The sequence below is a fragment of the Malaya genurostris genome, chromosome 3, assembly GCF_030247185.1.
Source record: "Malaya genurostris strain Urasoe2022 chromosome 3, Malgen_1.1, whole genome shotgun sequence".
Classification (NCBI taxonomy): domain Eukaryota; kingdom Metazoa; phylum Arthropoda; class Insecta; order Diptera; family Culicidae; genus Malaya; species Malaya genurostris.
The window spans coordinates 221,662,958-221,687,824 of NC_080572.1; the positions used below are offsets into that span (position 1 = coordinate 221,662,958).

The 24,867-nt window shown below is 34.6% G+C and overlaps 1 protein-coding gene across 8 annotated transcripts in view; it reads right to left on the reverse strand.

The window, feature by feature from the left end:
- Window positions 1-19,312, reverse strand: part of LOC131437613 (uncharacterized) — a 524,049-nt gene extending 504,737 nt beyond the window's left edge. For all 8 annotated transcript variants that reach the window (XM_058607079.1, XM_058607084.1, XM_058607083.1 and 5 more), the window contains exon 1: window positions 18,062-19,312. The gene's annotated coding sequence lies outside the window, so the exon portion shown is untranslated. The remainder of the gene's footprint in view (window positions 1-18,061) is intronic.
- Between the last annotated feature and the right edge of the window lie 5,555 nt (window positions 19,313-24,867).

The following is a 24,867-nucleotide window of genomic DNA, read 5'->3' on the forward strand; positions in this document are numbered from 1 at the left end:
ACCGCCGCCACGTCGCGATTCGCCGGGAAAATCGAGTTGACTATCTTATTTATTCGCAGCCGCTCCGAAATCAATCGACGCGACTTCCGTTTCCTGACATGTATGTTCTTGTTGGCCAGGTAGTTTTTCACTGTTTGGCCGATTGTACCAACCTCCTGGCCTCCCTGCACGCAGCGATGTAGCCACTTTTCCCTCGGTTTTCCTCTTCAGCTTCTTTTGTAGCTTCTGTTCTTTTTGCCATCACAATTAAAGTTCGAATGATGGAGCTGTCAAATTTTGTCTGCTGACTCATGGGTTAATACTTATATGATGCTGCATGGGTAGTTTCGTCAGTGCAAGTGAAAGTAAAAAACGGTAATTTTTTTAATGCAAACGTTACATTGTTGGGACTTTCAGGAAATGTCAATGAATCGGAAGTCGCCATCTTGAGTTTCGGAAAATCGATTTCCAGCCATACTCATCAATATTCAGATGATTGAGGTTTCTCACATTCAATACACAAAATTTGTTCTACGAAGTAAATCCCAAATAACAACATTTTTTACGAACTAACTTGATTTTTTGAACCCCATTTAGTTCGTAAATAGAAGTTCGAGTTTACGACAATCGACTGCAGCTTCTCCTACTCCTAAAGTACGCTTACTTCTAAAATTTAGCATTTTCTAAATAATCAAAAATAAATGACAATTATGTTCAAATTTTAGATAAGACAGTATCATATACCACTCAAAAATTAGCTGTTCATTCCGAATATTTTAGATGTATTCGATATACACGAAGTACAGATTGTACTCGGTTACCCAGATTTTTTTTTGTAAATACCCTGTACTGTATTCGTCTAGAGTGTATATCAATTAAATAACAATATCACACGATGAGCCATACTCCATTCTATATAACCCATTCGAATTGGTTGTTGAAACTATTGGACAACATTTATTAGTTATTTAAAAAAAACCATTTCATTGCCAAGGGGATTAAATACGTTTATTGTCTTTATTTAGTTAACACTCTTGTTTAAGGATAAAGAGTAAACCAAGTTAACTTGTGTTGGTAAATTGTGTATTACGTACATTTTACTTGGTACGTATGTCATAGATCTATGTGTTCATATATGCAGTGCAACGAGTGGCTTGCACGATTGAGTTTCAAACAATCTTTTTTAACAATAATTTATTTTCAAATGAATGTTAAGCCTGACATTTTGGATGAAATATCAGTTTTAATAAATTTTGCACCAACGTTTGAAGGAAAATTGCTTACATTTTGTGAATGTAAATTTTAATTCTTCAATAAAAAAGTTAGCAACACTGCTTCAATGCATTTGTATTAGATTGCGCTATACAAAATAAACAAAAATAAATATTTTCTGTTTTAAAAGCAGTTTTCCGGAAAAATAAATAGTTTTACGACAACATTCTATATCTATTGCCTGTCGCGTGTTAAGTTAAAGGTTTATATTTTGCGGGTTTACTTATAGAAGGTACGCAAATCTTTATATCGCAATAATTTCTGCAAGAGGAAATCCATATAGGAATGTGTTTGTTACTAATGTGTCAGTGGAAGTAAGCTGAAACTTAAATAATTATTCTCGAGCAGTTTGAAGGAAAACGGAAGAGTTTTAGATTAAGGTTTTCACTTTTCTTGAATTGCAATTTTAAGCAGTATGAATCGATTGGTTTATTTTTCAATCATATGGAAGATTTATTGAGTAAAATCAGGAAAAGAAGCGCCGGAACTTGTTTTTACGCACACATTGTTGACATTACTCACACGCTTGCAAAGAGTTTTGCTCCTTAACTGACAGCACAGCCAAACCGAAACCTATGGAATCTATAAGCTCCAGAACCAGAGATGCCAGTACACAGATATTATTGATTATTTCCGAATGTTCCTAGATTTTGTTCATTATTATTTTTATTAATCGTTTATTTAGCTTCGGCTTTAACCATTTGGTCGATCACCGAGGTGCAGGAGATTGAGTACAAACTAAAAAATATATTCAAGTATTCAAACTATATTTGAATTTATTTCAAACAGACAAACCTTCAAAACCTATACTTTTGTTACTCAATTTGGAATGCGCACCGGCATGCACACATTTGAAAAATTGTCGTCGCATCGTCTTATGTAAAGACAAATAGCCCAAAAGATATGGCTTTCGTTGCAAGAAAAAAGAAAACGATGATTTCATTTTCGGAAGAAATCTTTCTCTTCTTTCATCCTGTCTATGACCACCAAAACCAATTAACATCATCACAAAATAAGAAGATATTCCGGAGAAACTTCCACACCGAATAACCTACTGAGGTTATGATGCTTAAGCATGATGACTGATGTTAAATGGTAAAAATAATTTTTTTCTGCCAAAAAAAATCGGTGCCGGAGAGATCGAATCGGCCGACTCGGCCTAATGTGGGGCAACCTTAAATGTGTGTTGCACCTTCGAGCACAGTGAGAAATAAAACTTTGAATGCAAACTCGAGTATTGATAAGATTGTAAAATGTTGATTATTCATACAAAACTGAAGAACATAAAATAGATACGCGTCGATTGCTTGCCAATTGCAAGGAATCGAAAGTCTTTCTGTGATGTTAGAATCCATTTGATGCAACCATTTCATTTAGGCGGGGCTGATCGATGGAACGGTAACCTCGGAAGATGATTTGCTCTGCATACGACATGGGTCATCGGAATTCGATTGAGTCAACACCTCCTTGAGTCCTGGACTATAGTTATGTTTATGTATGAACAAAACACATGGAACCATCTTTCTTCTGCAAGCTGCTACCAGACAGTGGAGCTTGGGATAGGTTAAAGAAACACACATATTATTGAAATTTTTCATAATAACTTAAAATCTAAATTTATGAAAGTACGCAACATTTCAAATGGCAATGGTGCGAGTCGTCATTCTGCTGAACGCTATCATTCCAGAGATAACGTTTAAAATAGAATTATAGCTATACTATAAAAAATACAAAGCACCAGCATAATGAACAATATTTATTCGACGATTCATAGTCATTTTCGATTCATTTATTTCAGTTTCAGTATGTGCAATAGAAGTTAAGAAATTTAAACACTATTGTATTATGATATAATAAGGAATCTGTAATAATAATGTGACCCTTCAACATTGTGGTAAAAACGAAAATAAAATTAAAGGAAAATTTACTCTAAGTATTCATTAAAATTCATTTTGAAACTGCTGTATCTCGAGAATTTTGCCTAATTTAGTTCCGCCTTCTGGAAAAAATGTAAATTTATTCGACACACTAAACCTTTCACGGTGCAACTTTGCGTAACTTATTCTCTCCATCCGGACTATCTTTTGGAGAGAGTAAATTTTTTTACTAAATTTGTTCGAATGGCTATAGTCATAAAATTATAAATCCTACACAATAATACTGTAAAAGAAATTTTCTCAAAATTAGTCAAATTTGCAAGAAAATTATTGAAAAAAATCGTTATTGAGTATTTCTCCGTAAAAAAATCGACGTTAAAAACTGAATATCGATTTACAAAAAAAAAACAATTCCCGATTTGAATGAAGCTTTGTACTCAAATAGTTAACTATGTTCTAACCAATCGTTTATTAACTGCGGGATGAAAATTCTGACAAAAACTTTCCCTTGCCCAAACTGATTATTTTTCGGTGCCTTTTTATCAATTGGTACGGTTCCCGATCAGGTGTGATATGCAAAATTATATCAAATTTTGTTGTTATAATTTATAATAAAGCTTCAGGAATCAGGAATCAGAATTAATTGGCTAAAGTGGCACGTTCCCCTAGTTGTTTGGAGATTTGTGCCTTACCGTAACTTCTCATCAATTTTCTGTTGGGAAGGGAAGGATAAAAGAAACATGGAAGGGAATTGTGAAATGGGTGAGGTGGGAAAACAGCACAAAATATAGAGAAAGGATGCTGAACGATCTGCAAGTGCCAAAATGCACAGTTAATAAAACCTCCAACCCCCGAGAGGATTTAGGGATTTTACAAAAGCGACACCGTTCTGCATTAAGCGGAAGAATACAGAACGATTCTCAGTATGTATGATCAGAAGTAAATTCAGCACCCCAAGAACAATGAACTTCTCCGACTATAGCTCCTTACCACATTGGATGAGAAACGATAGAATATCATTTAATTTTAGCTCCGCATACACAGACTCAACCATGTATGGAAAACCAAAAACCCGGATACGTAGTTGCGTCAATGCGTGACAGTTACATATCAGAAGACTTGAAGTACCGTAATCGCATTCACACAAATCGCACGAATAATACTGAATAGTAGCCATGTGATAATTGAGTTTGCAATGTCCAGTCAGAGCTCTGACCAGAATACTTCAATGATGCTTGGAAAAATGCACTTTGACATTTTCAGATTCAAATCTGGTAAAAATGCTTTTGTCTGAGCGAAAGTTTGCAAGCTACGCCAGTTGCTGGCATGTTTGGATGCAGCCCAAGAACGAATCTTGTGTTTTATCCAACTAGTTGAAAGTGGTAAAGCTGGTTCAGGACCAACGAAATCATTCGTTTCACCAGCTTTAGCCAACTCATCAGCCCATTCATTTCCAGTAATACCAGAATGGCCGGGTATCCATAAGAAGTAAACAGCATTTGAAATGCTAAGGTCTTCAATTTGAGTTCGACATGCGATCACTAGATTCGACCGTGAATCATTCGAACTAAGTGCTTTTAAATCTGCCTAACTGTCGGAACAAAAATAAACTCATTTACCACAGATTATCTGCTGAAGTGACGATTGTATTCCACACAAAATCGCGTAGATTTCTGCGTAGAACACAGTACAGTATCTGCCAAGTGAATGAGATTACTCTAGCCTCATTTAACGACAGTAGACACCAGCACGAACATTCAACAGAGAACCGTCCGTATAACAAACTATGTGTTCATCAAGTTGTCGTTCCAAATAACCAGACAACCATTCCTCACGAAGAGGATAGCTCACTTTAAATGTTTTGAAAGGAAAACTGCATGTGAGAGTTGTTATTTATAATAAAGCTTATCTAAATTTGATATAAATTCACCATAGATAGTTGTTCAAATATCAAGATTTCATATAGAAAATTTGTTTATATCTAAAATTATTTTAATGTGAAATATTATCGTTATTTTTCAACTGGTTTAAATTTCAGTATCGTCAATTGTGTTCCATTTGCCGTTTCTTTAATAGAGAAATTGTTCGAATTAACCCGAATTTCGTTAATACATGGAATGTTGAAAATAGTTTATTAATGAGTAAAACTGAATACTTTTCACGTTAACTCGTTTTGTGTTCCTTCCTTATTTTACCTCAGGAATAAATAAGAAAATAAAAAAGTACTGAAATATTCATTTCGCACCAGATGGAATTCTCAATTGATAAAACTATTCCTTGTTACTGAACAAGACAGAATCCTCTTACAAATAATGTTTCTTCGGATTCGGAGATGATTCTGATCATGAATTTAATTCAGATTTCGATAGAAAAATATACTGGAAAAATCAATTTGGACAAGAAAACGTTTTTGTTTATCTAACTTTTTACCTCAAATGCACCCATCATGCATTGATAGGGCACATAATTACCAATCTTTTGACAAAATTTCATCCAAATCGAAAATGGTGATTTGTTTTTTAATTGTCGTTAAATCGACTTGCTTAGTGTAAAGCTTTTTGAAAAAAATAAACTGTTCAATTAGATTGAAAACCGATTTATTGATCCAAGGCCGAGAGATGTATAATCATTCGAATCAGTTCGTTGAGATCAGCAAATGTATGTATGTACGTATATGTGTGTATGTATGTATGTATGTATGTATGTATGTATTTATGTAACATTATAGTGAACATAGTGAATGAAAAGTGTTTTGTAGAATCTCTTAGTAATATCTATGAAAATATCAGTAAAGTGAGAGGCATCATCACACCATTAGATGGATTATAAAATGATGATTTTTTATACAACGCAATTACTACTATTTTCATCACATGGAAGCCGTTTCATTAATTGTTACTGCTGTTATTTTCGTTACTGTTTTGCTCAAGCTTTACTCGAAGTTTATTGTTATTATATTATTATATTAATTTTCGAGGACACAAACTCTGCGCTTGAATCGCCATTTTCAACAAGCCATGATAGCAATTCCATTCCGCTGTTGACAAAATTTAACAATTGTATGCTTATCTACTCGTTAATTCATGGATGTTCCACCATCCAAAGCCTGACTAATAGTTGCCAAGTAACAACGAAGCCACACAAAAAGTTTCCATTCATTTGCATATCACATGGTAAACAGTCGTATTCCCTGCTCGCAGTGAATGGGGACCATCGACAGATCAACTTTTCATGGTAAATACACGCAATATTCCTTACTCTACTTCAACTTTTGATTAGGTTTATCGAAGCGGCTACTCCTGAATCTTACACCACAACAGTCTCGGTAAACGAAAATGCCGATCGATTTCAACCGCTATCTTATCGGTTACCGACCAGGGCGAAACTGCTAACAACGGTTGGGTGGGTAACTGTGTTTTTGAAAACTGTCAATGCTAGAAAATTCCGAAGTGAGCGAATCAATCATCAAAAAGTTTTACAACATTGAAGCTGACGATGGAACTGTCGCTTCCGCAGAAAGAAGCTTGAAAACTTCTTAAGAAGTACATTAGAGAAGCAAACATGGATAACAACAAAGATCAGGAGAAGTGAAATTTTGTTGTTGTTATAATTGTCATTTCTTAAAGAGATTTTCAACTCGCTAGAAGGATTTGAGAGATTTTCTTGTTAGTTTTTGATAACGCTTTTATTTTAGAGATAGTGTGGAATCTCACATCCAAACATTTTCCAGGTGTGGAGTTCACTATACTCTCTAAAGGGCTTCCGCCGCTCCTGGTTTCAACTAGACCCTAAAGAATAAAAATACACCGAAACTTTCACCAATCAACTGTCCCAGCACCAAGAATCGGTCTCTATGGATGTCAAAACCGCAGGTACATGTTTTATGTTTTCAATCGAATGCTCTTAATTTAACGTAGAAAGGAAATCTCGAATGAATTTTCATAGCTTGACAATAAATTGTTGAAAAAATTCTACGATTCTATTCCGTCTAGTTCAGGAACTTCATCAGCACATGAAAGAATTCTTATTTCGAAAACGAGGAATCTATTTCTACACTCTTAGAAAACATGAAATTTACGCTTGGCGTAGATTCAAGTATGCCGCAATTTCTTCGGTGATGACACAATATTACATCTACTAACATGTAAACATAAATTTTGCGTCTGTATTGATGTGAGTTTTAGCTAAAACAACTGTGAAGTTAATGATATGACTTATATTTAAATGCTTTGTATTGTGGATGTAAGTAAATCGTGTAATTTTAAGTGTGTAGGTACATTACACACCAAAAAAGTTTGAATAATACAGGTGACTTAATTTCTCATACGATGTAATTCATAAAGACCTAATCTGTCAAATGACGGAAAATTTCATTTGTAATGACTTAATGTTAGATTATCTTGAATTTTACTGGTTTCGACTGTAACTTGCATTCTGCTAGCAGGTGTGACTGTGCGCATTCAAATGCTCCTTTTACCAGTCATGCAGATGTGTGTTTCTGTGGCTCAGTCGATTAACAGACGTACTTGCGATCCAATGATTCTCGGTTCAAGTCGCGGCGGTTGCTATCAGTGTTCTTTTTTTCCTTCAACGAATTACATATCATGGAGTTTTAGACACAATAATAAATGTTCATCAACGTGAATTTGCGTGAACTGCGACGTTCCATTTAAGTGCATTTGATAAGATGTAAAATCACAGGGATTTTTTAAGTGTTTAGATATCGAAACGCGCAAGCTCTTTTGTTGCGAAATAGTGAATAGAATGCATATTTCAACACTCATCGTTCTTATTTATGTTTCACAGAAAAAAAACATATGAATTTTACAGGTGATATAATTATACAAACGATACAATTCATAACTACCTTTTTTCATATACACACCAAAAAATTTGAATTTCACAGGTGTCTTAATCGCTCGAACGATGTAATTCATAAAGACCTAATTTGTCAAATGACGGAAAATTCTGAATTTTACTGGTTTCGACTGTAACTTGCGTTCTGCTAGCAGGAGTGGCTGTATGAATTTAAATGCTCCTTTTACCAGCCATGCAGATGTGTGCTTCTGTGGCTCAGTCGATTATCAGACGAACTTGCGATCCAATGATTCTCGGTAGTCGCGGTGGATTGCTACAAAATTCTTTTTTTTTTTTTATTTCAATGAATTTCATGTCAAGGAGCTTTAGACACAATATTAAATGTTCTTCCACGTAAGTTTGCGTGAATTGCGACGCTCCATTTATGTGCATCTAATAATATGTAAAAAATTTTAAGTGTGTAACACAATATTTCACTCGTACAGAATTTTGCAGGCTCCGAGCGTAATTTACACTCATCTACCAAGTGCCTCTGTATAAATTTATATGCATCAAATATTCATCGCGCAGATATGTGCTTCTATGGTTCAGTCGATTAACTGACGTGCTTTGTGATCTAATGTTTCTCGGTTCAAGTCGCGCTGTTGCTTTTAATTTTATGTTATTTATTTCACTCAATTTGAAGTCATATAGTATTCAAAACACCAAATTTCACATGCTCTTGAATATAAATTTGTGTTAAATATGACGCTCCGTTTATGAGCATCTTATAAGATGTAAAATCACAAAATTTTTTTTGAACTGTGATTGCCCCGATAGTCAGGAAAAACAGTCAATGGTTTCTACCGCAACTCAAAAGCTATAATTGAATCTACACTCTTAGTAAAATGAAATTTGCGTTTGACGTATATTCAAGCATGCCGTAATTTCATCGGTGATGACACATTATTACACCTATTAACACAAACAAAATGATTTGTGTTTGTGTCTGTATCGACGTTAAATTAACTGTAAAGCTAATAATATGACTAATCTTTACATGCTTTGAATTGTGAATTTAAATTAACTACGACGCTTCTTGCATGTGCCGTAAATTTACACGATTTTTTAAAAGTGTGTAGTTAGTAGAGTATTTCGGTTTCTTGTGAAATACGTAGCGATCGATCATACGAAAAGATAGTATTAGTGATAAAACTTTTGTTTATAAAAGTCTTGGATGCTTAAAAAGGATTGAGGTCGTTTTAATCAGCAGGTACGCTAATAATCCTACAGTTTATCTTTATTATATTGTTAACAATATCGATGTCTTGTAAACCGATTTCCGAAGCTACGCAGATTTCCGAAGTTACGCGGATTTCCGAAATTACGCGGTTTTCCACGCAAATTTTCAAAGTTATTCGGTTTTCTTATTTTGTCTCAGAAATGCATAAAACGTCAAGATGTGGTGGTATTCCGATTTTTTTTAAATTTAACTCTCTGACACTTAGAAAATTTTCGATTTCATTCCACATATTGTATTTAGGTTGAACCAGATCTAAACGTTTCATGCATTTCCGAAACATTCGCACGGAACCACCCGCGATCCAATTTCAACCAGAATATTAGTTGATTTTCTGAATTCGATTGGTTAAAATTTGGTACAACTAATCGATTGTTGTTTTAACTAAACTGTCACTTTTGTTTTTCGATTAGCAGAAACGACGGTTGAAACAACTAATTTAAATGCTTGAAAAAAAGCTGTCAAATAGTGAGGACACATACCTTTCAATTTCAACAAATATTTTAGTTGAAATAACTGATGTTGTTATTGAAACAAAATTCGGTTAGTTGACAAATAAATCGGTTTTATTTGTTTTAGTTAAAGTTATGCACTGATAATTATAGTCAATTTATAAGAGCTTGGGTGCATCAACCGCTGGGAATTGAAGTTTTGCGACGGCAATTCAAACGCTCCATTCAAACGCAGCGCGTTCTGTGTGTTTGAAATCCTTCGCTCCTGTTACTTTTATAAATTAAATTCATGTCAAAAAGCGTTTTATTGCTAATGCATGAACATCATCATCGGTATCAAACAGCTGGAAGTAAAACAGTCTGCTGGAAGTAAATAATGATCGGATTTGAAGCATAAAATTTTGCGCATACCTGAAAGATTACGAGATGATTATTCATAAACATTTTCTAATTTGTCACCAAATCTTTTTCATCTTAAACAAGGTTAGATAAACACTTGTTATCATAAAATTCTCAAATCGAATAACACAATTTCACCAAACGCTTTAACCATCGATATTGACATTTTGAAGCGACGCAAACAGAGTTCAACTAAAAAGTTGTTGATTTTGCATTGCGATTATTGTTTTGCTTTCAACTGTCTCCGACATTTGACAGCATTTAAAACAACATATTTTTCAACTACTTGAATATATGCAAATCAAAAACCATATTGGTCGAAAAAAAAAATTAGTTAAATCAACTATCGCAAAAATCAAAAACTGCGATATCGCAATTTTATGCTCGAAGGGTTCTCCGTGCGGCATCTAAAAAAATATGCTGATTCCCGAAGTCACGCAAATGTCCGAAATTACGCGGATTTCCGAAGTTACGCGTTATTTTTTTGAGCGATTTTTTGACGCGGTTACGTACCCCTCGCGTAAAAAGAGACCATGTATTGCATTCTCTGAACTATTGCTGTCAATTCCAACGATGAAAAAATGGTTTCAAAATTATGGTGCACCATGCCATCGTTTAAAAAGGTTATCAATGTATTTAGAGGAGAGAAACCCTTAATCCATCTAGTGTAGTGATAATGCCTTCTTCTTGCCATATCATTAAAACATTTGTAAGATTTTATCCTCGGCCATTAGTATTATGAGCTTATCAAATAACCTAATAGTAACTTTCAAAAGAGTCTAATTCTTTCGAAATCGATTCGCTTATCTCCGAGAAATTTTGTTGCATTGTTGCAAACTCTGGGATTTCGAATAGGCCTATGTTTATCGAAATTTGTTGAGTCATCTTCAAGAAAATTCAGCCGATAAAAAGTGTGCGGATAGTCGTTTACCAAAGTAGCATGTTAAGTTGCTGTCCTGTATTTTTCTACTGATTGTGCAATTTAGCAAGTAAGTTTTTTTTACTATTCTTGTAACTGTTGTGTTATGGAAAAAGCACAATTTTCTGTGTTGTGCAACATATCTTTAAGTTCTTCCGTTATTACGAACATTTATTCATAATTATTGTGCAACTGATACAAAACTCATGCGTCGATCCCATCACAGAGACAGTCATGAAATCAGCGAAAAAACAATTGTGAAACTCGTGAAAACTACTACCTACTGTAAACAAGAAATGGAATGACGTTTACAAAAACATAACAAACCTAAGTTCTAATCAATAAGTTTCACATTTGATTTTCAATACAACTGTTCTTAACACAAACGTAGATCTTGTAAAATAACCTGCACATGAAAAATGATAATGCTACATATTGTAGAATTGATCTTTTGTGTTTTTGTAAATGAAAAATCGACAACGAACTGCTTTTTTATGGTGAAACATGTATTCATACACATGAAATTTTCAAGCGCCTTTGAATTAACATGTTTTGATGATTGTACACCAACTTCTGTGAAAATAACAATCTATTATTTTTAAAGGGAATCATCGGAATGGTGTTTAAAATACGTATATTCAAGCATACTTAAAATTTCCAGACAGTTTTGATCGAGCTAATGTTTTATTGAACCTGAAAAATCTCGAAATGAATTTTTCTTCAATTTTTTCTAATATGGCATCGATGGTAACAGTGAGTTGAATAGAAAATGGTTCACGCAACGTAATGATTTATATTATTTAAATAACGGTATACATTAACATGTGAATATTTCAGAGAGAAATATTATACGTTTTTATTTTAAACAAACTAGTTGAATTAAGTAACAATACAGTTTAAAGATTCTTAACGGATCCGACATTTGTGATACGCACATTTTGGCAAGCCCATGTGTTGGAATTGTACAAAACAAGTTGCACAAACAGTAACGTGACAATAACTTTAACGTACTTAATTTTCGTTCAAAAGTGATTACAGATCTGCTCATTGTTTCAGCAAGATGAAAACCAAACACAATTGTTCTAATTGAGTTTTGTTTTCATTGCGTATGTAATGTTGTATTTCCGCAACATTTATGATAATATTCCCATCTTTGTAAGTTTTGTTTTTATTTCAAATAAACAATTCTTTCATAACGTTTTTGTAAGTTTTGGATTTCATATCATTGTTTTTTTCTAAAAATGAAGAAAACTACTCACACTGACCTACAATTTTATGAGGCAGCCAAAACTATGCAGACTTAACAGAAGCTTTTTTTCACAGTAATGATTTAATTCGGCCTATCAATTTTTATTTTCAGGAGAACATCATTTTGTTAATTTCTCTTTCACAAGAGATTAATAACCATTTCGACATATTTTGTGTCCAATACAATTTGGAAATTTGTTTATAAGTTGCACAATTGATGTAGTTACTTCTAGAACTGTTAGTGCAATATGGACAAGTTGGTGATCTGCTGCATAGTTGATTTAGACATACTGGAAGTAGTTCTACAGTGATTTTTTCGGTAGTATTGTGAAACTTTACAAGGATAAATTGCACAATCAATTTTAATATGTTTAAAAATCTTTCTGAACATTGATAACATAAATAATAATTCTAAAGCAATTGTGGAACATCTTGAAATTTCGATAACTTACATTTGCTACTTGGGTAAGTCACTTATACCATTATATCTCCGGAACAGAAAGTAACAGCCATTTGATCTTCAAACGTGAATCGTTCAATAGTATCTATCAAACGAGTTTGAGTTTGTTGAAATCTTCTTAGTCATCTCCAAGAAAATTAAGCGGTAAAAAAACAACGCTTTTTGTCGCTTATGTCACTTATACCATTATATCTCCGGAACCGGAGGTGCCAGCCACTTGATCTTCCAACTTGATCCACCATTCAATAGTAGCTTCCAAACGAGCCGGGTTGGCGGTTCAATGCATAGGGCACTGGTCTTACAAACCAGTTGTCGTATGTTCGAGCCCCGACCTGAAGGATTCGTAGTGTCAGTAGGATCGTAGCACCAGCCATGCAATAGTTCTGTACACTCTGAATCGGCTGCGAAGCCTGTTGAAACAGAAGGTCAAATTGAACTACAGGAATGTAATGTCAAGGCTTTGCTTTTTCCAAACGAGCCTAGGTTTGTTAAAATCGGAGCATCCGTCTCTTAGTAAATTGAGCGATAAAAAACAACACGTTTTGTCGATTCAATCAATGTTAAATAGTAGCTTTAAAACTACAAGGATCAATCCCATGGGGTTGTTCGAGTCATTGATGTGGAACAAGGCAGCCTAAATTTCTAATAATCCAATCTAATTAAATGCACGAGAGTCTGCTTAGATTTATCTTTATTAGTGTTTCTCTACCATTACTATCCTTCTGCGATTTTGGTTGAAGCGATAAACTTTATCTCATCATCAATCGAGTTCATCTTATATAAATTAGAAACTAATCTCATGCACTCAAAATTTACCCTTGGGTAGTTGTCAATTTCTCAGGCGGAACGACATAACATGGAATTTCATCCGATCTTGCATGACACAAGATCAAAGCATACCAATTAAAGCTTCAAATCGTTTTATGGCACTTTTTGTCTTGCTGTCTAGCAACAACCTATCTCTAGCATGCTACGCGTGGGACTGAAACGTTAGCTATTATTTTGCTTATATTTATAACTTCGCGTGCTTCCAACAGTTTCGCTTTTGCATCGATTGACCAATCAGAGCGATGCTTTCCCTTCGATATATCGCTTACTCCTTCAAAACCGTCGACTATGGCAGGGAAATCCGGTATGCCGGAGATTTTTTGCAGACAAAATAGGACACTGCTAGCTATTAATCAACATTTCAATGATGTAAAATTAAAAATACATGGCTATGAACATTCAAATCAATACGTAGAAATATTTCCAATCAAATGGTGACATAATATTAATAATTGATACAAAATTGACTGAGCTGTAATTGTTCAAAACCTGACCACATTTCTACGTGTATTTTTCTTGAGTTTCTAATTTGCACCCCTATATAGAAAACAAAAATGTGTTCCACATTAAAACGAAACTAAGCTTGTTGAAATCGGTCAATGCGATTTGTCGTTTACGTCACATATATCATTATATCTCCAGAACCAAAAGTGACAGCCATTTGATCTTCAAACCTGATCAATGGTCCAAAAGTATCTATCAAACGAGCTTTAGCTCATTGAAATCAGCTCAGCCATTTCTGAGAAAATTGAGCGGTTAAAAACAACGCGTTTTGACGGTTACGTCACTTACACCATTATATCTCCTGAGCGAGATGTGACTGCTATTCGAGCTTCAAACTGAATCAATGGAAAAATAGTAGCTTTTAAACAATTCTTAGTTTGCTGCTTCAGCCATCGCCGAGAAGTTTGAGCGGTACGAAAATAACGCATTTTACTAGTTGATTGGCAGTGTGAATTTTGTAAACTCTCAATACGTCACTTGCATAATTGTACCGTAACAATTATAAAACGGAAAACACGAGAGCAACAAATTACGGGGTTGTGTACGGGGCAAGACTTATAAAATCAAACCTGCAATGTTCAAATTGTATTTAGCCCTCTATAGTGTTTCAAATTTAAGCTGGGAATTAATGACATTAAATTCAATAACCCACTTGTAAAACCCGTCTCAAAAATTCAAGTTGTATAAAGATTTCAAAGAATATCCTCAACCAGAATATAGAAGTTCAAAAATATAAATTATTGATACTCACGGGTCAAGTGTGGACAAAAAGGTATCTATAATGTCTTCAAAAATCATGAGAAATGTAAAAATATTATTCACTTATATACTGATATGATGCACTTCACAAACTAGATATTTTTATTGAACAACTTACAAGTTGTACACAGCTAGAAAAATGCTTGTGATTTAACATCTTATCAGATGCACATAAATGGAGCGTCATATTTCACACAAATTTATATTCAAGAACATGTAAAATTGTGAGATTTGAAAATTACATGGTTTTAAAACGAATGGAATAAAAATCAAAAGATCGACAGCAACAACGCGACTTGAACCGAAAAACATTAGATCACAAAGCACACCTGTTAGTCGACTGAGTCACATAAGCACATATCTGCTTGGCTGGTAAATCGTGCATATAAATTCATACAGTCTCACTTGCTAGCCGAGTGCAAATTACACTCGGAGCCAGTAAATTTCTGTACGAATGGAAAATTGCGTCATTTGAGAAGTTAAGAAGTTAAAGAAGATCGTGCTCACGACAAGAAAAAGATTGAGAATTGCATCGACAATATGCCTCATTACATATCAGCCGTGTTGGCCATGTCAGAGATGGCTGAAAAGATTTTGATCAAACTAGTCGCAAATGAAAGGTCTCCCCGTCACCCAGAACGCTATTGAATGGTTTTGAGATCGGATGTTTACCTTTTGAGTAATGCGAAGTTTTATGTCAAAATTTTCAAAAGTCAAAATTTATGTTTTTTGACAGTATCTGTCACACTTGACCTTGAAAACACAATATGTTTCCCGACTTCGATTCCGCACGGTAATAGCTATCCAACGAGCCATAGATTGTTAAAATCCGTCCATTTTTAACGGAGATATCGATATTTTTGTGTAAGCGACTTTTCGTCTTATTGCAGTAGTAGGAGTTTTGAGCGTTGTTTGATAATGCAATGCTTGGGAGCAACGTGAAACACGATTTTTAATACTGTTACATACGATTATTTCTAATCGTGCACAGCATCATTTTCCATGGCATTTTGCCTCGGACCGATTTTAGCATGGCTCGTTTTTGGCAACATAATCATATATTCGAGTTAAAAGAAATTCCATAATTATATTGTTTTAAACTATTCACAGCAATAAATGCTGGAAGAACTAAACACCCATATACCATTCGAATCAGTTCGTCGACATCAGAAAATACGTATGTGACAAATAATTTCACCGTTGTCTACAAACTCAGATTCATATGAAAAGTCGTATGCTCTCAAACAAGGTTCCTGAATTATGTTTGGTTCCTACCTCTGGTTTCTGGCTTCAGAATGATATGTTTAACCTAATTAAAATTGTGTAACTCATTAAAATATTAAAAAATTAGTATAAAAATGTCTATTTCACTTAAATTATTCAGGTTTATCGGTTTGTAGATGTGGATAGTCGTTACCAAATAAACTTATTTCAGTTTTAGTGGTATTTAGTTTTAGATTAGGAAACAAACGTAAACTATACAGCTACTCAGGTGAATTTATCTGACTTCGGCTACAACGTTTTTCCGAATTCCGGTTCAAGTATCGAATCGTTTCTCAAAGCTCAATCGTTTTCTCAAAAAAACCAAATTCAATTTCAGAAACAAAAATTCAAAATTTAAATAAACTTATAGTCCCATACAAAATTTATTAATTTTATAAAATTCTGACTCCCGATTCTGGAATTACAGGATGTTGAATTTTTAAAATTCAAACCGATATAGAAGATGACAATCCCGAAAATTTTTAAAGTTGGACTCAAAACTATTGCAATTTATTCGTCATATGGTCATACGAATCGGTTTGGGTTATGCTGGTTCCTGAATACCGACTCTGGAAGTAACTTACTTCGACATTTCATGGAATGTTTAATCGATTGTCACACTTTCAGATTCAAAGTCGGTCCGATTTGCAATTTCGAAATTATAGAGTAATGAGTGATTATGGTCTGAGGCCAGTGTGTTTTAGGGTGATTTAGAAGGCTATTTTCACGATTCGAATCTGATTTTCTCAGAAACGGTGACGAATATCAAAAAACCCAACTGACAATCTGTTACAAAATTAGTTTAGATTATTCTGTGAAAGTCGGGAAAGTCTTTATTCTGAAGGAAGAATTGCATAGCTGAAAACGCCGTCTTTCAACTAGTATCATTGAATATGTCACCTTCAAAAGCATGGATCAAAAATCATGAATTGAAGATATTATTTATGAGTTGAAATAGATCTATTTCGTGATTTAATACCGAATGCTATCAAAATTTTCGCAACCAAAGATTTTTTTGTCATTTTCAAAATGTTTACCAATTTCGGTTACCGCCACCCCATTTTTTTCGACAAATCGTAAAAAATTGTCAGTGATATTCAGGCTGCTGTTGAGACAAACATCCAGCTGCTCATACAGCAGATGCTCCGGCTAAGAAAAAACGTTGAAGACCGGCCAAATTAATACCAAAGCCGCCACTATCCAAATATTCGACCAAGAGAGTCAAGGTGAAGACTTTTGTCAAAAACGCTTCCAAAAGGAATAAATTCTGTTTTTTTTTAATAGGTGCAGTCTTTACTTATATTTTTCCATTTTTAGCGGAATTTCTTGGGGTGCCGGTAACCGAACACCTTTTTTGAAATGGCCAAAATTTATCGCTTTACTAAATTGATAACAATTTTTTTTTCAATCAAATGAATCAACTTAGTTTCTTAATCAGTTGTTAGCCAGGGACTTTAGCTTTACATTGATGTATAGATGTCCGCATAATGTGCACTAAGTTGGAAGTTATGAGCTAAAAAGAAAAGGGTGACGGTAACCGAACACTCTCCCTTAAATATTAGATTTTCAGCAAGGGTCTAATAATATGGCCTGAGACTGTATTTAAAGCAGTAATCACTATATTTATGTCTTCAATAAATATTTACATACTTTTAAGAATAAGTACATACTACAGATTTAATTGAGTTTACAATTATGTTGTTTGCAAACGGAGCTCATCCAGCAAGACATAATGTTATTAGAATTTATCCGACCAGCATGTGGCTAAGCTAAAGTAATTGATTTCCGGACATTTAATTTTTCTACTTTATCGAATATTTTTTTCTAGCAGGGTGTGAATGAAAACTATATTATATACGTGTTATTCGATACAAGACATATAATCAAATGACGAATGAACAAATTATAGTGCAACACGATGAAACCATACCGTGGCACCATTAGAAATATCAACTAACGAATCACAGAATACCATAACCATACACAAAAACAGTAAATACTCACGCAAGGATTTGTTTTTTGCTACATTCCGTGCCGTAATATCTCCTCAATCGGTAAATCTAGGCAGAGCTGCGGTACCGCGTTTCCACTGTATTCGCGTTGCACATTGAAAATCCAGCATTCACCATTTTAAAAATTCACAAGTAAAACACACAACAATAAACTTTTAATTTTGGTAATTTTCTTTCTATCAACGCCGTTTTCCAGCTCGTTATCGTCGGTTACCATTTCGCCCGAATAATCATCTTTCACCGGGGACAAATTTCCATCCACTTTGTCCAACCGAGCCCCGAGTGGTTTCGATCACAAAAGAACGTCCCGGAGTAGCGCGTTTTTACCAAGTTTCAAATTTGCTTCCAATTTGCCCTTCGGCTTTTCGACCAACAACACTCGGTATAGCAGAAATTGCGGTTGAACCAGAAAAGGTTTTGCCACTCCCACCGTCCTGCCCGGTGCACTGCTATCAAGAGTGCCTGCCCGTCAGCTGTTTGTCAAGACGACAAATTGTAAGTGGGTTTACCGCTTGAACTGGTTTGCTCGCTATCCAAGTGCAGTATCAGCAGTACAATATACTTATCACATTACCACATATGTAAGGATTCTGCCGGCGAATTCGCCAGATACAATGCGCTTCGATGGTTGCTTCTAGTGGATGGTGCCTTATCGTCTTATCAATATCCTATATGAAATACGATTTGTGGCACTTTTATGTTATACATCAGCAAATTGGTTCGTTTTCGCGTTTCTTCAACCAGTAGCACTGATACGATCAGAATCGATAAGGATTATATTTATCTTGCGCACTCATGCACTAATGAATTTATTGAACTTTCACCACTGGACCGCTCGTCTGCTTCATGGAGCCTTGATTTCGCAGTAATTGACCAGATTCCATACAGTTCGCTTCCATCACTAATTAAAACTGTATAATTGAGTAAGGAAGTCCGGAAGCTCAAAGCTCACAGGAACACAAATTTACTCTACCCATACTTTAAGCCTCCAAAACTTTTTCAATTAGAACCACTCTACATTCACTAATTAAAGGCGTATATAGAAGCACACAGCATATCATTCGGCCGACGGGACACTCCTCACCACTCCAACCGAGGAGTGGAAACAGGTGGAAATAGAAACGACCGCAATCAACCACTCTGTTTGTGGTCCTCGATTTTGCTGTCTCGGTATAGTGCAGGAAAAAATGAACCACAATTTCCAAATTATCACTCCGAACTCCGAAATATCTACTCCCGACGAGCACTACGACTGAATACCGACTGAACCGTTTCAGATTTGGCAATCCGTATTTTGTTTTGGAACCGAAACACGCCAGCCAGCTAAACGGCCGATAGTTTGGGAGAGGAAAACCTGCTCCGGTATGGCATCTGTGAATGCGATGGGATGTGGAGAGCAAGGAAAAGGTGGAAATTGAGTGCGAACCGCGAACACAACATGTCCACGCGGTTTTTCCGGCTCTCGCTCTCCCACCTGTCGAAGCAAAACACCATTGTTTATGCTCCTCAACAGGCAGCTCTCGAGAGCAGTGCATTCTTTATTGATGGAAAAGTGAGAGTAATGCGTCTCAAGAACACCATCTCGGACAGTGCGTGACTGGCGGCAACACGGGATAGAACTTTTTCGAAAATGTCTGCACGACACAGAGAACGTTTGGAATTGAAGTTTTTTGTCCGAAAATGTTGCTGATATTTACTCTTTGGAGCAGTTGTGTTTTTTTAATAAATATTTATTTAAATATGAGTTAAAATTAAATTATTAAGATTAAAATTGGGTGTTCAGCCACAAGTGGTGACTTTTCAGCCCTATTGAATACATGATTTGGTTATTACCATGAGGACATCATTTGCTTCCGCAATTCTGTGATTTTTGTGTAGGGAAAATTCTGAACCTACTTGTATTGTGTAATGGAGAAAAGTAACTTTTATACTAACTTACTAACTAATACAGAGAGCGAATCGATTCAATTGAAGATTGCATCGGTTTTTGTCGGAATTTGCTTATGTGACATTACATCTAATGGTTCTATATTTGTGAATCTGTGTACTCATTTGTATTAAACCAAGGAGGACGCTTCAAAATCATTTTCAGAAGTTTGTTCTGAATCCTTTGAAGCGTTTTTTTCCTGGTGGAACAACAACTTGACCAAATGGCAGCATGGCTGGTCTGAAAATTTGTTTATAAATTAATAATTTAAAATATGGTTTAATTTGTTCAAAAAAAATTTTTCATTTCGCAAAAGAGTCAATCTTTGTTTAATTTCTTTTTGTAAATCCTTAACTATGTTTTTCATAGCAGGATCACGAGAACGTTGATATTGTCGTCGACGAACATTCTTCAACCGAATAAGCAGTTGAAGATGGTCATCGATGAGAGGAGAGTTTAATTTAGCTTGAGCTTTTGGAACTGAAAGATTTCTAGCTTCGCTAATGTAATGATTCAAATTATCTATTACTGTGTCGATGTCCGCAGAGCTTTCTAAAATAATTTCATGATCCACATGATTTTCAATGTGAGATCTGTATTCCAACCAATTAGCTCTATGATAGTTGAATATGGAACTGAGCGGATTAATTATAGCTTCGTTGGAAAGTCTGAATGTTACAGGAAGATGATCTGAGTTAAAGTCAGCATGTGTAATCGGTTCACTACAAATGTGGCTTTGATATGTTAAAACCAGATGAATTGCAGCAGGGTTTTCCACGGAAGAGAAACAAGTCGGATTACTGAGATAAAGAATTGTAAAGTATTTCCATCTGAGTTCAAGAATGATATTTTTAACAGCTTTCACTGTTTGTGCGAAAGCGGTGTCTAACTGCATTAGGACTTACAGCTTCCTTTGGTTTGAGAAGCTCGTAGTGCAAGACACTTTTTTTATCCCACCAAATGCACAGTATAATTCTCTTTCTAAAACAATTAGATTTTTCTGTGCTTGAAATTTTCAAAATAAATCCTTTTTCTATCTCCCGCCGTGCTCTGGTGCAGAAAACCCTTTGTTTCATTCCGAGAAAGAAATAATTCCCTCATAATTATTCGCTTTTCCTGCTGTTTATCATTCAGCTCATAAGGAACCCATTTTCCACTTTCTGGAAATTTCCTATGACGTGTAGACGATCAGCTTGACGACTAACGTGGAACATCTCCGTCGCTTTGTCACTAATGTCACTCAATTTTCTCAGAGATGACTTAACCGATTTTCACAAACTTAAATTCAAATGAAAGGTCTTATGGCCTCATACAATTTTATTGAATTTCATTTGGATCCGACTTTCGGTTCCGGAATTAGAAGGATGTGCAAATTTATTAAAAACTGCGCACTAAATTTTCTCGAAAATATCTTAACCGATTTTCACAAAGTAAGAAAAAAATAAAACGTATTAGAATTCTCTGAAAATTCCCCGGAAAATTTATCCAGATTCGACTTCCGGTTCTGGTATTACAGAGCGATTAGTCGAAATTGTCAATTTCATGAGTGTTTTTTCGAAAGCGATGCCGAAACGAGGTGCACTTTTTCATAAAACTTACTGCTGAATTCATCTAGTTGGCAGTTCTTGTTAGTTAGTGAATATATAAAACTACTTTGGGACTACTAGTCCCCGGTTTCCGCTTCCGAAAGCACCGATCATAGTGAAGAAAATCTCCAAAAACGGAACTCACTTCGATTTCTCAGCAACGGTTAAGCCGATTTTTCCGAATCATGACTCAAATTAAGCTCTAAGTGTTTTTAAATATACTGTGCAATTTCATCCTAATACGACTTTCGGTTCCGAAAATATATGGCTATTTGTGTCAAAACGTTCAAATTGTCATTCAAAATGACGATGCAAAACTAGTACGCGACACTACGTGCGTGCAGGGTTACCACACTAAAATTTATATTTTTCCGGTGAAAAATATGTATATTTCTAATTCTTTTATTCAATTTGTACCTACTTGTAAGAGTTATTACAAGATCATGATAACGATGCTTTTCTATAAAAGTACATAGAAAATTTATGCAGTCACTTGAAAAATTGACTAGTGTAAATTGGCCCAGAGGACTAAGTGTTATATATCATTCGACACGATTAATCGAGCTGAGCAATGTATGTGTCTGTGCGTGTATGTGTGTAAGTATGTGTCAAATAATGTCACTCAGAAAATAAAAAATCTCGTAGTCCCATAGGTTGCTATTGAATTTCACACCGTCATTTAGATCGACGATGCAAACAAGTGTAAAATTCTTCTAGATTTGGCTTAAAACTGATTCAATTTGTAGGCCATATTAGTTACTTACTAAACGAACCGACTTCGGCTATACTGGTTCCAAGTTCCCGGTTCCAGAAGTACCGGAAATAGTGGCCAAAAAGTTTAAAACGAGGCTCCCTTAATTTTCTCAGAGATGATTTGATCGATTTCCACAAACAGGCACAAATAAAAGTTCCTATAGTCTCATAGGTTGCTGTTTAATTTTATCCGAATCCGACTTCCGGTTCCAGACCTATAGAGTAAAGTGTGTTTAATCATTTAGTGCGACGATGCCAAATAAAGAAAGATTCCTATTAACTTGACATAATTGTTTACAAATTGAAAAAGTTACGCTAGTTTCTACCCAAAGAAAGTTATTTATTTCATTCAAGATTGAAAAAAAAATCTTCATGGAATCTTCTAGTGATATTTTTGAAAATATAAGCAATATGGAAAAGGCATCATTACACCACTAGGTGGATTGAAAAATGTTTTTCTAAATAAAATTTTCTGCTACAAAATTGAAAGTCTTATATTTTCCAAAATATCACTAGAAGATACTGCGAAGAGTTTTTTTTCAATCTTGAATTAAATACACGGAAAGACAGAAATTTGATTTTCTGATTTTAGTTAGTTATTTTTTGAGACAACTAAAAAAACTTACTTTTGCTAGTTTAGATTTTTTAATTCTAATTCCCTTAATAATAATAATAATAAAATATTTATTGATATGGCTATTTTTTTTAGTTGAATTCACCAATTAAACGTGCTGTCATTTCTTAGCTAAGGCACACTTCATTTCCATTCAACTAATTTTTTTAGTTGAATTAAAGAAATAAAACGTTGTTTTCAACCAAATGGTTGAATTGGTTTCTGCAATTTGCAGCTTTATGGCGCTTTGTCACCGAAAAAACGTTAACACTGTAATGACTACTAGCCACTAGATGGCTCACTACTGTCGAAAACAAATTCAGTCGCGGTTGTCTTTTCTATACTGGCAGGCATAAATACGATGTTGTATTGGGGAAAAAGACATAAACAAAACATCAACTTCTTTTTGAAAATTTTTCTTCTAAATTGCTGTTTTCTTCATTCGACTTCGCGAAATCGACTCTTTCACTGAAAACTTCGAGCACTCGAAAAACAAAAACCGACTACAGTACACCAGACGGCGTAGCCCAGAAGGTTGGAAGATACAAAAAACATCATTTGACATGTACAATTAGAGTGCAACGTTCGAAACTCACTTTACTATTCCTCGTAAAAACATTATTACGCACAATCGCTTCAAATGCGCACAAATTCTGAATAAATACACTTCCACTAAGAGTTTACGTCATTTTTACAAATCGGTTTAGAAATTTATATATGGATGTATCGTAACGTATACGAAAAACATCTAAAAAATTTGCAAGCAGTTTCAACAAGACTGTCCTTTTTAGCTTTTTGATGGATTGTTTTGCTTTGACATTTCTCATGAGTTTTCGGCTAATAAACTTGTTAATAAAATCAATTTCATTTTTGTTTTCTTTGTGCTGTTCTTCAGTAATGAAGAAACAAATTTTCTGATTTTAATAACAAAATTAGTTGTCAATGAGAATTTCGTGTTGGATTGAAATATTGCTGGTTTGTGTCCAGGATATTCGCCAACATTCTATAAAAAAGTTTTTTTCAGCAAAGTAAATTCTCAATTTTAACTAATTTTATAGTTATTTTGGAAATTGTGTTGTTAAAATCAACTAAGGGCTGTCCATAAAAGACGTCACGCTTTTTTTGACGATTTTTGACTCCCCATCCCCCCTTTGTCACAAATTGTCACAGAAGCAAAGACCCCCCACCCCCCCTATGTCACATGTCACGAATTCAAAATAAATAAAATTCATCTCAATACATTCTCAATATGTATGACAAACCAAACAAATATGAGGGAAAAATCGATTTATTGCATGCTGTCATTAGATTAAAAAATATCCCTAAAACTACAAAATTATCGGAATTATTTTGTTAATATCAATTATATAAATTAAGAAAAGTATTTGGAATTGATGAAACATTTAAATCATCTGTTTTATTCCTCCTAGGGGTGCACAGATATATTATTGTTTTAGGTAAAGAATAATATTTCCTTAGTGTAGCATACAGGGCTGAGAAAATAAAGACCAAAACCTCATCCAAATGAGATCACTGCCGGAGAATCTTTTCATGATCAGTGAAATTTAAGTTGATCAGTGAAATTTAAATCACATCGATCAATATCGGTACTGATCTTCCGTCACACAATGGGTAGTGATTTTGAGCTAAAATGATTCTTGATTTATGTAAGCTCAATCATTGAATGAACCGATAAGCTTAGATGATGGTGGAGGAAAATCACATATGATCAAGATAAGACATGACATGCTCTACGTCTGAAATCGTTGATCTCCCGCCCTTTTTAAATGGAGTACAATAAAATAAACTGCATCAGAATCAGATAAGAGAAATTCTTATGATATATTATTATCAATGCTAGAAAATCAAACTACTGAAAAAATTGTCAGTGCATAACTTAAGTTAAACCGTTTGAAGGC